At 52.4% G+C, this 11,825-nt stretch overlaps 1 pseudogene; it reads left to right on the top strand.

Moving 5' to 3' along the window:
• Positions 1-10,814: 10,814 nt before the first annotated feature.
• LOC129087823 (uncharacterized) lies at positions 10,815-10,896 on the top strand (annotated as a pseudogene).
• Positions 10,897-11,825: the final 929 nt, after the last annotated feature.

Genomic DNA, 11,825 nt, shown 5'->3' with positions numbered 1-11,825 from the left:
GGAGGCAGACGTCACCCCCTAGGTCATTAGCCCTGGAGACTCCAGCTGAGTGAGTGAAGAGCTCGGGTACTCGGGGTACAGGCTCACCAACTCAGGGGAAGGAGGACCCATGGAAGCCCTGGGTGAAAGCGAGGTTGCGCGGGCGGCTATGCTACGAGTGCACGTCCCCTGGGCGTCACTTCCATTTCCTTCATCGAACTTCACAGTCATTCTTTGAGCGTTTTTCTTTAACTACAAAGCAAACACTGGAAGCCATTTTTTTAAAATGGGCTTCATTTGGCTAGATTGTTCCTACCAATCTCTCCTGGCATTTTCTATAATGTTTCATCACATTTGGATCATCGTTTTAGGAGAGATGGTAGAATGCAGTCTTCATCAATGGTTTCACTAGGCGGTTGTTGAATAAATCTAGCTAATTTTGTGGCTGTCTTGAATGCAGTTCTGCACCTCCCGGCTGGAAGAGTAGGGCTGCCTGGCTAACCTGTCCCTAACACACCTGAGGAAATCACTCAGCTGCGTCTGGCCCCTGATCTCGAAACCTAAGGGCATGCAGCAGCTCGTGATGATTGGTAGGGCTGTAGAATTCATTCACCCTCCGCTTCCCTAACCGGTAGCTCGTCTGATCCTCACAGCACCCCAAAAGGCATGCAGGGCAGTTGTTGGACAGGCAAGGAAATGGAGTTTCAGAGAGTAAGTCTGTGCTTAAGAACTTAGAGCCATTAAAACAGAACAGCTGAGACCAGAACAGCGCGCCAGCTCCAGAGATCCATCTTACTGTAATTTTAGCATCATACATGTCTGCGGGACTCTCCTGTCTCACGGAATATGTGAAAAAGGAGAAGAGCATCCCTTAGTGGGAATGTTGGAGTAGACACCAGGCTGAACCCGCTATTGGTCTGACCCCTCTTCGGTGAACTTCTGATCTTGTGAAAAATGTATCACCTGACTCCAGCAAATGCAGCTGATTGGCAGCTCCAGGGGGGCAGATGTTGGTGAGAACAGGCTGAAGCAGCACTACCTTGCTTTTTTGGGGGGGGCGGGTGTTGCTTAGCAACTGTTGCCCAGGTGGTTCCACTCTGTAGCATATGCTCAACCTTTCACTAAAGGTCTTATTTTTAAAAAAAATATATCCAAAATTTCTATTATGAGCTTCCTAAATCCCTGTTAAATGAAAATGCAGAATTTTCTTCCCTCTTCTCTGCTGACATTTCAAAATACCATTTTCCTATTTCACTTCCTACCTTTAGAGAAGAAACAATGTAATGCAACACAAAGAGGCCCGCTGGGAATTTGAGAAAACTGGGTCTTCCACCTTGCTCACCTCATTCTGTGACCGTGAGCAAGTCACTTGCCCCCTCGGGTCTATTTCTGCACAGGAAATCTAGGGGTTTTCCTATCTAAGCTTTGTGATCTCTTCTAACTCTCAAATCCTATGATTCATCTCCAACTCGGGTTTCTCTTACCCAACGTTTGCTATTTGTTCTGCCGGGTGTTTATTCATTCTTGTAAGCCTGGCTTGATTTTTAATTAGTAATCATTTTGCTCTTGCGCTTGAGGATAACGAGTCACAGGAGCCCATCCGGATGGCCTCTTCTTTGTTCTCCATGTGAACTTCATGTCATTGATCACAGACTAACAAGTGTTCTAAACATCACCGTGCTTAGCGCCTGCGTTAGCTTAGAAAGAGAAAAATCGACTCGTATTTTCTTAAACAATAAAAAAGACCTACCAACTCCTATAAGTAGAATTAAGCAATAGTGCCGGTTCAGGCCACGCCTCCCAGGGCCCGCCACCCATCTGTGATTTTGTTGACACTACCAGGCTTTGTTCACAACTTTTATCCTCAAACAGCAAGAGGAGGAGCGGCTCTCTGCCTCTAGGAGGACTATCTCGCCTGCCCTGGAGCCGGGGCGCTGGCCCCGAGAACCCTGAAAAACGCTCTGTTGCGTTTTTTCTAGTTGCCTTAGGCCCTTGTTGGCCTAAACTGGGTCACACAATCATTCCTGAACCCGCGAACGGCTGTGGCCTGAGCAGAGTGGTTGCAGACTTAGACGGAGGTGTCTGAACCAATCATGGCGGGGGCGGGGCTACGCTGAGGCACCGACCAGTCGGAGCCCCGCCCCAGAGCTGGAGTCCAGGCCCTGACCAGCGCCAGGGCTGTGCTCGGTGCGGGAGGGGATATTGGGGCGTCCACCCGGTCGTTCCTGCCCGCTCGGGCCCGAGGACGCGGGGCGGAGGCGGCCTGCTCGGAGCGCCGCGTGCCAGGCACGCACTGTGCGTTTGTCAAACTGCATCGATGTTCAGGTGGTGGCGAGGGCAGAGCCCAACACAGAAACAGCGCTCAGGTCTCCTTTCCGCTCCTGTCTCCTGTTCTCTTCGTGGCTGCTGTTCACGATCTCTAACTTTTCCCGCTGTTTATATTTTATCCCTCTTATTTTTAGCCATAGTTTTACTTAGTCTGATGATAACCAAATATTTCCTGAATAATAAGTCTCTGAATATGCATATTCTCTAAATATGAATATAAACCTATTTGCAAATCTAGCACTTAGAGTGTTGTTGGCAGGACTCTGAGAATCAGTTTTTCTTTCTTTTTTTTTAGTGGAAAAATGTACTACAGCAGAAGGATTTGTTTCCCACCAAGCACAACCAGCTTTTTTAATTTCAGGGATTTTGATACTTCTCTATGTGCTTAAATACTTATAAAATATTAAATAAGTAATAACAAATCAGCTCTTACCGATTATATAATCCTCTGCCACGGAAGAGGGAATTTTGGACAGACAGGCCCACCCAGGAAGGAGACGGGGTGGACACATTTTTTTTAGCCCTGTTGCTAAAGCGGGCCCGGGGCCCCTGGGTTTGCTCCGCTCTCCTCCCGTTCCAGGCCCTCGGGCAGCCCCGGGACAGGAGGGACACAGGGCACTGGGGTGTGGCAGGAGGTGACTAACAGGTGCATGATAAGGGATAGGATAGGAAGCCCCCTGCATAGGTTTAGTAGCAACTGTCCTCAAACACAAGACAGTGGCAACAGGCTGATCGGGGCAGGAAGCAGGGCCGCCCACTTCAGCGGCTCAGCCCAGCCCCTTACAAGGCCTTCCCGGGCCCGGGCATCTGTCGAGTTCAGCCTCATTAGATGCAGCCCCTGCCCCTGAGGAGGGGAGGTGGGCAAGGACACAGGCGGTTACAGTCCAGCTGGTCAAGTAGGCGGGGAGGGTGAGCCCAAGGTGCCACGAAGGCATGGAAGAGGGGCACGGGGGGAGGGCGCCCCTGCCGGAGCGCAGCCTGGCCGCCCTGGCCAGTGCCGTCTGGGGCTGGTCGAGGAAGGCTTCCGGGGGCAGGGGTGTCTGAGCTGAGATGGGAGCGGGGAAGGAGCGGGGAGGGCAGACGGGTGAGGAGCACCGCCACCGTTGCTGTCTCCGGTCGCCGGGCCGGCAAGGATGCAGGTACGCGCTGCTCAGACTCACGCAAACCTCGGGCCCTCAGGGTGCCAGCGGCTGCTTTATCCAAACCCAGCACCCTGAGTCTGGCGCATGTGCCGACACTGGAAAGTTTAGGGGAGGGGAGTTTACACTCAGAATGTGTCTTGGGGGTCCTAAGACAGACCGCCACTGTGAGCAGAACAGAGACAGTCCCCTACAATAAATAGTAAGTCCTTCCTAAGGTCCCCAGAGTTCATGTTTGGCAGCCCTAAGTACCTCTGAAATAGTAGAAGAAATAGATTGGTGACTATCAAAATAACTTCGCCAACTATGTGAACTTCGAGAAGCTGCCCTAATGCAGGAGGCTTCCTCTACACAGGCTTTAATAGCAGCCGTTGGATCTCAGCAAAATCCAGTCCGTGGACCAAGGTTCAATGTACACTGAGGGATGTCTTGCCAGATATGAAATGAGAGCATAAAAACACTGGCATTTTTAAAATGTGTTAAATTCACATAATTTTTGAAGCCAGTCCTTGTCACGCCACATCATTATTAGAAAATCTGGAATCGGATTCCGTTGAATCACTGGTTACCAGGTCTGTAACGTACATCACAGCCCGGCCCGTCTCCTCTGGGCTTACAAACCGCTGGCGCTGGGCTCTCAGGCTGCACACTTGAAAAGATAAGTTGCGGACTGCGAAGTCATTCCCAGAACCATTTGTGAGATAAGTGCTGGTAGTTTCAGCAGCCCCCTTGAAGAAGGGACAACTATTACGGAATAAACCCTTCCCCCAGATGAAAGCTTCCTCCGGCGTTTATCAGAGCTTCCACAAGAGCAGGTGAAGGGGTGTTTTGGGCAGATAGTGTGCGAGGGATGTCCTCTGGGCTTGTAAGCGTTTGTTTCTGTCGTCGTTAGTTTGTCTTCATGAACCTGAAGAGGCAGCTCTGTCTCCGCTATAGACGTCACGTGTGGGACGTCTCTGTGACACTTTTTCACTGTAAACTCTGTGCCTAAGCAAAACCCTCCCCCTATTTCAACTACATGGGTCAGAGTTTTGTTGCGGCCCTTACGATGAACACAAGTTCCCCACTTTACCTTTGGCAAGACAGAATTGTTTCAAATCTTTATTTTTGCAAGATGAGCTTCTTTGCAGGCCAGTAAGTGAATTGTGCTCCCCTTTGCGGCGGCCGCTAGTGGTAGACGTGCAGGGAGAGGTGAGCTCCGCTCATCAGCGAGCGCGAGCGCCCCATCTCTGTCCTTCCCTGTCCATGCCCCCTCTGGTGAAGCACGCTCTTCTCACCGCCTATATGACCAAAGACGTGGACAGTTACGTTTTTATAACAGAAGCCAGGCTTGTTGGCTGGGTTCGCGAGGTGGGTGAGTTAGTAAGAGTCACTGAGGAAGGCGTGTGTCAAAACATCATCCTTGCTGTCCAAACCCTGTTTGGACAAACTTGTGCTGCCACCGTCCGCTCTGCTGCTGTCGCTGCTAGACGGACAGCATTCGTAGGTGGGAGGCTCTGCCAAGATCAGCAGGCCCGGGAGAGGAGGCCGCTGCGGAGCACAGCCGTTGCCACTGCCGTTTAGAACATGTGAAGCAGTGCGCTCAGAACCAGCCGATCCATACCGTTTTCTGAAGCCACTCATCGAAACCAAACAAAAGCATTTTTGCACCTGTGTGCTTTTCAAACGACTTATGCAAGTATAATGCGTATTGAGAGCTCCACATGCTGATTATGGCAAGACTTAGAAATAAATGGAAGTTTCTGGCATAAGTCTTTTCTCCTGAGCTGGCCCCTTTATGTCTTTTTGTAGCCAGTACCTTGCTGTGTATCCATAGAGGAAGTGTGAGTCATTACTGAGATTTTGTTCAGAGAAGTCCGGTTATAATTTTTTGTGTTGTAGACACGATCCTATGAAGGCTGCCGCAGCTAAGATACTTAAATTCAGTGCGAGAACAGGGAGCACTCATTTGTCTCCTCAGTATCAAGACAAGTCCATCAACAGGGTGGGGTTAGCACTCACACACACGTGCATGGCTCATGCGCACAACACCCCCCGCCCCAGATACATGGCAGCAAAGTGCCCCGTGAATGGTTCCAAAAAACGTGTCTGGCCCGGGATGGAATTTGCCAAAAAAGGGAAATGCAGCCCTTTTTGACCGAGTCAGGGTTTTGACATCTACACGAGGGAAGGCCTGCGATTTCTTTGCCTTCCCCAGGGGCTGCTGCGTCCCTGAGGAACAGGTGATCAGACCTGGGACACCCAGCACGTTAGTTCCTCAGGGCGGCCGGAACACAGCGCCGCAGGCTGGGGTGGCAAAGCTGCGGACACAGATGTCCCCCCGTCCAGGAGGGCAGAGCCCCAAGGTCAAGGTGTCGGCAGGGCGGGCTCCTCCTGAGGTGGAGAGGGGCCTGCTCTGTGTCCCCCTCCCAGAGCCTCCTCGGCCCATCGGTGCCTCGCCGCCACCTCTGCCTTCACCTTCACGCGGCGATCTCCCTGTGAGTCTCTGTGTCCGAAGGTCCCCTCTTTATGAGGACACCAGTCGTCCTGGATTAAGACCCACCCAAATGACCTCATTTTAACTTGATTGATTACATCTGCGATGACCCTAGTTCCAAGTAAGGTCACATTCTGAGGTCCTGGTGGTTAGGGCTTGAGCCTAATAATTTTGTGTGGGGAACACAATTCAACCCGTAGGACTGAGAAAAAGTGACCTGGGCACCCAACAGTTTTCTTGGGTGGTGGAAAATGAAGGAAACAGCAATAAAATAAAACATAATAATAAAAACAGAAAAGTCCACTCATCAAGATGAGGATCCAGGTTCCAGGAACACTGGTGGGGCACCCGCATGGAGTCGGCATTCCCTCATCCTGGGATTCACAGAAATTCCCAAGCGTTTTGATTTCTGAGAGGAATGAAGCTCCCATGCTGCCTCACAAATGCAAACTAATAATGTCCACAGAGTGGAGGGAACAATACCACAGAGTCGCAAACTGTCAGAGTAACCAGGAGCTCAAAAGACCCCCCACCCCGCCCCGGGCATGGATGAAGAGGCTGGAACCCAGGGCAGCTGCGTGAGTTAAGGGCGTGGGGCTGGTCAGCAGCAGATTGGAGACTGGAACGTTGACCCCTGATTCTGATTTCTAACCCCACGGCCTCCCAGCATTCCCAGGGAAAGCAGCTGACGTGCCGGACTCCTCCAGGCTGTAGACGTCACCCGGTCCAGCGCGGGCTGGCTTCTGAGCTGCTATTTGTCCTCCGGGTCGTCTGAGCCACTAGCTGGAGATGAGGCACACGAGGAAGGAAGGAAGCAAGTGGATTCTGGGCCCTACGCCTCCAAATCCAAGTCTTGGACATCCACTCGCAGTGAAAGGAGCGGCTGCTTCAGAGCCTGGAGGGGAGCGTCCTGGGGGGCACACGTGGAACCGGGATGGAGCAGAGCGCCCGCGGTGGGAGGCAGAATTGCCTGCCAAGTGCTCTGCCGCAGGTATTTAACCGGGACCAGCCGCACCTGCAGGGCCGCCCTCGGCTCCACAGACAGGCCTGGGAGCCAAAGGACAGAAACGACCGTGCCAGGAGGAGGCGCGCTGGAAACCTAGGATGGGGGACGTTCCGAAAGTCCACTTGCTTAGGCCCTTCAAAAACTCAGCAGTATTTTTAAAAATATATATGTGGGGACTGTTATACAGAAAAGAGACTTAAGAGAGATGACCACCAAAATGCAGTGTGTAGACTTTGATTGAATCTTAGGGGTTTTTTTAAGACCGTTTAAAAAGATATTTCAGAGACAAATAGGGAAATTTGAATGCGGGCCAGATATTTGATGGCATTTAGGGATAAATTGTTAAATTTGTGTATGATAATGGTGTAATTAAGAGAACATCCTCCTTCTTATGGGTGAAATGTGAAGTATGCAATTTCATATGATTCAGCAAATATATCATCATAAAGATGACAAAGATTAACAATTGGATAAATCTAGGTAGTTATTATTTGAGTTTCCTCGTACAATTCTTTCAACTCTTCTTTGTGTGAAGAAATAGGGTTAAGTCCATATTTCTTTGCTGGAGTATTCCCATAACAAAAGTAAGAAAATGATGTGAATGAAAATATAGGCCCTATTTCCTCTGACCACTTTTATTGTACCCTACACAAGAGTAGGGCTCAAGTAAATGTTTTCTGGTTTTGAATTCCTATGACCAATATTGGTGATAGTTAAATTGTCCTTCAGTAGGAGATGAATTAAATAAATTATGGTCCACACATACAATGCAAAACTAAGCAGCCACTTAAAATAATAAGGAAAGTATATAAGTACCCATTTAGAAAGATATCCAAGATATATTGTTAGGTAAAAAAATGAAAGGCAAAGACCAGTGTGTATTGGCTAACAGGTTAAAATGTATATATCTGTATTCCTATATAATTGTATCTTTATTTCTTTCTAATACATAACTCATCTCTAAAGAACACAGAAACCTGTTATACCTATGAAACCCCCCGCCCGGCCAAGAATGAGACACGGGTGCTGCTCCTGCACCTCAGTCAGCGCTGCACCGGAGGCTCTGGCCACCGCATTCGGGCAAGAAAAAGGAATAAAAGGCACAGGGATTTGAAAGGAAGAAGTAAAGCTACCTCTGTTCACAGGTGACGTGATCACATGCAGGGCGGGCAAAAGTAGGTGTATAGTTGTGAATATGCAAACCAGAGTTTATTCTTGCACTGCTATTTATTAGTTACCGCATTATTTCTTTGTATTACAACTGTAAAACTTTAACCCACCTCATATTTTGAACTTCATTTAAAAAAGCTCCCTGAAAACTATTAAGAGCAAAGTTGCAGAATGCAAGATCAATATGAAAAAACATCCTTTGTATTTCCATACACTGGTAGTGAACACTCACTAGGAAGGCTATAAAAAAAATAACATAAAATAACAAGTGTCGACGAGGATGCAGGGAAATGGAACCTCCATCTGTTATGGGGGGAGGGGGTAGATGTAAATGGCGCAGCCACTGTATGGACATCTTCACAGGTTTCTACAGAGTAACAATTGTGATATGACCCAGCCATTCCCCAGGGGCGCACGGTCTCTCTCGGCCGAGTACATGTGCACGCGCGAGCAGTTTCCAGAATCACTGAAGTCCGATGAAAACACGCTGCTTGATGTGGCCAGGCCACCCCCAGACCCGCCGAGGCAGCCTCTCAGCCGCCCTCTGGGCAGGCCCCACACACGGCGCGGGCACTTGTCAGCCACCGCCTGGTGAACCCGCTGCAGCCCAAAGTGTTGGGAGGCGGGAGAGGAGGGGGCGCCTTCCTTGTGTCCTCATACCTGGAGCTTCTACCTTATTCCAAGGGGTCGGCGGTTTTTAGGGGCCCCTTCCCAGGACACGCCTGCCCTGTGGCTCACCTTCCCCCCTCCAGGGGAGCGATCCCTCGGGGTAGAGCAGGGCAGCGCGGGAGGCCGACGCCAGCTGCATCTAACGCCTAGCCGTGGGCCGCAGTGTGGGCAGGCCTTCAGGCCCGGGCCCGCCGCAAGGCCGGTGCAGGCTGGCCGCGGGGCGGGCGGGGGCGGCACCCTGGGCGCTGGCCCACAGTGGCCGGTGGCCGGAGGCTGCGAGGGGCCCGCGTGCGTGTCGGGAGAGGGGCGTCTCGGGAGGTGTCGGAGTGTTCGTTAGGGAGTCTACGTCACAAGCCGCCCTAAGGCTTGGTGGCTCACAACATGGTTTATTATGTTTCACGGTTTGTTGTTGCTCTGGGCGTCCCGCTGGTCTCACGTCAGCTCCCTCGTGGCTGCCGTCAGCGGTGGGTCAGCCGGGGCTGGGCTCGGCTGGCCACTGGGGGGCCGGGCTCTCCCCTCGGCGGGCCTTCCGGGCCAGGGGCCTTCTCCGTGTGGCGCTTACGTTCTTCCCAGAGGCAAAGGCCAAAGCTGCAAGGCCACCTGCGGACCCTGAACGCGCAGGCTATCACTTCTGGTACCTTCGGCTGGTCCGCGGAAGTCACTCTAGGCCAGCCGAGACAGGGTGGGGCAGGCCCCACCTTTTGACGGGAGTACCTCTAAAGTCTTTCCCCTGTGTTTCAGTCTACCACAGGGAGCACCGTGAAGACCCCAGGCACCCAGCGGAGGGGCGCCGGCCGGGGCGCGGGGCAGAGAAGGCCGCTGAGAGGGCGTTCAGAGACGCGAAGGTAAGTGCCACCTATTTCAAGTCTTCCTTGGACCCTCGGACCCTTGTACCTATTTCAAGTCTTCCTTGGACCCTCAGACCCTTGTACCTATTTCAAGTCTTCCTTGGAAGGAGGGAAGATCCGGGGGGCACACCGCCCCATCTTTCACTGAAGCTGCCGCAGCAGTCTCCGTTGGCTAGTGAGAAAGTTGGAGCTTGCATCGATCCCAGACTGAGTAGAGCCACATAAAAAGTGGGACTGACGTGCACACAGATTGCCCGCTGGTCGGGACGAGGGTGGTTTCCTGCTCGAAGCGTAAAGGTCTACTTACCAATGGTCATCCTGGCTTCATTTTCACACTGTTACTGTGCTTTCTGCACATTTTATCTTTTAATATGTGTCCCGTGACAAAGGCGCCATCACAAGCCCCAGTGTATTCCTGAAAACGAGGCTCCCTGAAGCTTAGCGCGCTCTTCAAGGTCACGGAGCTAGTCGTGGCGGAGCCGCCGTCAGAACCCGGGGCACCAACCCGGCCCGGTCCTCGAGCGCTGCGAGCGCCCGTCGCTGGTGACGACGATGGCGCTGGGGGGACGGCCCCCGTTCTGCCGAAGCCGAGACATGCGGTGGTTTTCGTTCTGCTTCTCAGAAAGAACAGACTGTGTAAGGGGGACATCCAGCGAACTCCACGCTGTCCACCCTGCGCCCGGGGGCGTGTCCAGGGAGAGGGACTTGCGGGGTGCGCCGGCGGGTGGCCCCTGCTCAGGGCTGGACGTGCTGTCCTGAAAGCCTTCTATGAAACGGCTCTTCTTTTCCTGACCGCACCTGTGGAAGAGAAATGACCTTGACGGTAAGTTTTGGAAACAGCCAGGCGCCAGGTTAGCAAACACTGGCGAAGGCGCCCCCTCTCCCATCATACCTGTCAGGGCCCCGTGGCCGTGGGAGGGACAGACGCCTCTCTGATGGTTGGAGAATCAAATTCCTCAAATCCCCCGTGCTGCCTTCTGTCTGCCCTTGGGGCGCACCCGTTTACCTGGGGACAGGCAGGCAGTCCAGGGAACAGAAATGTCTCCGGAGCCTAGGTAAGCCCTGCTTGGACACACAGTGAAAAAAGGCGTGCTCAGAGATGGGGGAAACTTGAATAATTAAGGGCTTTTTAAAATGGCTTTAGATGCTAATTCCTTCTCAAATAGAGTGATTGAGAGCCTTTCAAAAATGTAACTGTCAGCTTTGTGCAGTGGCAGTATCGTAGCCAGTGAGGTTTGTCCGGGGCACGATTATTGCTCATGGAGAAATGTTACTGTCGCAGACAAAGCAAGGCCCGTCGGCACTGTTAGGACAGGCCCTCCTCCCGTTCTGCTCCGTGAAGCGGCTTCCCCATCGGGCCAGCACAGTGCCGTCTGTCTGCCAGGCAGCGCTGCGTGCGGCGTGGCGCCCACCCACTGACGAGGCATGTTGTTCACAGTACCAAGCCCAGCGTGCAATTCAGTGGCTTAACTGTATCCAGCGGAGCAGCCATCCTCGTAAATGGCTGCCGTCTAGCTCCAGCTCCCCGAACAAGACCCTTCTGCCCACGTGAGGTTGAGCTCGGTCCCCAGCCCTACCCTCAGGCAACACCACGTCCAGCTCCTGCCTTTAAATGCCTGCCTCTCTGGACACTTCATGCACACGCAACTGTGCTTGCCTGCGTGTCGCTTCTTTCACTTAGCGCCACGTGCCTGAGCTTCAGCCCCAATGCAGCATGTGTCGTAGGTCAGCAGTGTGCTTCTTCAGGTACTGGGATTCCATTGCGTGACATGCCACATTGTGTCTATTTAGGTACCAGTCAGTAGACATTTAGGTGGTTTCCAGCTTGGGGCTCTTAGGAAGCTTCTGCCAGTGCTCGTCTGCCGGTCTTCATGTGCACACACTCTCATTTCTCTGGGCAGGTACCCGGCAGCAGAATTGCTGGCCCCGTGGTAGCTTCATGGGTCGCTGTTTGAGAAACTGCTAGAACACTTTGCAAGGTGAGGTGGCTGCTCTTCAAGACGGGGAAGAGCATTTGCTAGGAACCAGCAGCTCCGTCCCACACGCCCCAGCCTGTTCTCCAGCGGCTCCAGCCGGGGTCACGGGTGTGAGGGAAGGGTTATGGGCAGGATTACAGGGGTCCCCACCTGGCTCTGCTGGGGAGGAAAGGCATCTGTCTGGGGGCACTTTCTAAGAAAAGCCATAATGGTACACAAGATTTAAAGGGACAG

The sequence above is a fragment of the Pteronotus mesoamericanus genome, unplaced genomic scaffold (assembly GCF_021234165.1).
Source record: "Pteronotus mesoamericanus isolate MK-2021 breed Mesoamerican mustached bat unplaced genomic scaffold, CSHL_Meso_final scaffold_533, whole genome shotgun sequence".
Lineage (NCBI taxonomy): Eukaryota > Metazoa > Chordata > Mammalia > Chiroptera > Mormoopidae > Pteronotus > Pteronotus mesoamericanus.
Note: the sequence above shows the minus strand (reverse complement) of the source record. Positions and strands in the feature narration are given on the sequence as shown.